Here is a 2,297-nt window from a genome sequence, read left to right on the forward strand (position 1 = left end):
ATCAAGCATTATCTTGAAAGCAATTTTGAGCTGGAATGATCCTCAGTAAAGGTCCAGCTAAAGACAATAAAGAAGCGCTTGCTGGGAGGCAATCCAGTCATTAGTAGGTTATATGTTTTATTTCTACAGAGGCGATTATCAAAATTGAAGGAATTCACAGAGTTACAGAAAGATTCAGTGCAAAAAGCAGAGAAAAAGAGCTTACTGGCGAAAAAACGCCAGTAAGGGGCATTTTGGGCGTTAAACGCCAGAATGGGCACCATTCTGGGCGTTTAACGCCAATAAGGGTGCCATTTTGGGCGTTAAACGCCAGAATGGGCACCATTCTGGGCATTTAACGCCAGGTGTGCAGCATCCTGGGCGTTTAGCAAAATGCCCAGTGATAAAGGGAATTCTGGCATTTAACGCCAGCCAGGGCACCTGGCTGGGCGTTAAACGCCCACATTGGCTAACAAATGGGCGTTAAACGCCAGAATGGGTACCATTCTGGGCGTTTAACGCCAGAAAGGTGGGGGACCAAGATTTTGCTTTCCGATCAAATTTTTTTCAAACTTTCCTTTTTTTGACCCATACTTTTCTACATAAAAACATTTCAACCTTTCATCATTCACCTTCAAATCTTCAAAAATCAAAATCATTCTTCAAATCTCTCTCAAATCAATCCCAAATTTTGTTCAAAAACTCACCCTTCTCTCAGTTTCTTTCCATATCTTCTCAAATCTCCTTCCAAATTTTCGAAATCTCTCCTCTCCCCCCTTATATATACACGTTCGGCGTCACCATTCCCCCACACCATTCGAATTTGCTCTTCTCTTCTCTCTCTTCTTTCCTTTCTTTTGCTTGAGGACAAGCAAACCTCTAAGTTTGGTGTGCTTTTCCGTGATCACTAAGCCAAGATTCATCAATATCATGGCTCCTAAAGGAAAACAAACCAATTTGAGAGGCAAGAAAGAGAATAATCCAAAGAATCTTTGGAATCAAGAGAAGTTCTCAACCAAAGAACATGAAGACCATTATCACAAAATAATGGGTCTGAGGTCAGTGATCCCGGAAGTTAAATTTGATCTGAAAGAAGATGAATATCCGGGGATCCAAGAGCAAATCCGAAACAGAGGATGGGTAGTTCTAACCAATCCTAAGATAAAGGTTGGAAGAAATATGGTTCAGGAATTCTACTCAAATCTGTGGCTAACAGATAAGCAGATTCATTGCATTATGCTTGGAAAAGAAGTGGAGGTTCATCATCTGATTGCTTGTGAGATCTACACAATTGCAAATAAGAATTCCACTGAAGCTAAACTGGCTTACCCAAGCTTAATCTCCTTGCTCTGTAAAGAGGCTGGGGTGAAGATGGGAGTAGACGAGTTCATACCTATTGAACATCCAATCACCAAGAAGTCAATGGAAGGACAAATGCAAGACAACTCTATCAAGAGGAGGGCACAGGAATTCCTCCCTGAATTCCCTAACATTGACTACTGGACCAGCCTAGAAGCATCTATCACCAAACTACAAGAAACTATGGAGCAACTGAAGGAAGAACAGCAGAATCAGAACTGCATGCTCTGCAAATTGCTAAAGGAACAAGAGAAGCAAGGGCGTAAACTCCAAGAGTTGAAACGCCAAAAGCTCTCTTCTCAATTTGAGGGAGCATCCACTTCTCAAAATCAAGGTTGTTGAGCCCTAACTCTGTGATAACCTCTATCATTAGAAGCCTATTTAAATTTTTGTTTTCTATTCCTACTAGTCTTATCTTATATATATTTTTGAGTCTTGTTCCTAATTCATAATTAATAAAATTTAAAGTTTATGCCTTAAAGCTATGAATGTCCTATGAATCCATCACCTCTCTTAAATGAAAAATGCTTTAATCACAAAAGAAAAAGAAGTACAGGATTTCGAATTTATCCTTGAAACCAATTGAATTAGCTTGATGTGGTGATAATACTTTTTGTTTTCTGAATGAATGCTTGAACAGTGCATATGTCTTTTGAATTTGTTGTTTTAAGAATGTTAAAATTGTTGGCTCTTGAAAGAATGATGGAAAAGGAGAACTATTATTGAGGATCTGAAAAATCATCAAAGTGATTCTTGAAGCAAGAAAAAGCAGTGAATACAAAAAAAATCTAAAAAAAAGAGAGAGAAGAAATAAAGTTGTGATCCAAGGCAAAAAGAGTGTGCTTAAGAACCCTGGACACCTCTAATTGGGGACTCTAGCAAAGCTGGGTCATAATCTGAAAAGGTTCACCCAAGTATGTGTCTGTGGCATGTATGTATCCGGTGGTAATACTGGAAGA

Source organism: Arachis duranensis, chromosome 1, assembly GCF_000817695.3.
Source record: "Arachis duranensis cultivar V14167 chromosome 1, aradu.V14167.gnm2.J7QH, whole genome shotgun sequence".
In the NCBI taxonomy this organism is placed as follows: Eukaryota; Viridiplantae; Streptophyta; class Magnoliopsida; order Fabales; family Fabaceae; genus Arachis; species Arachis duranensis.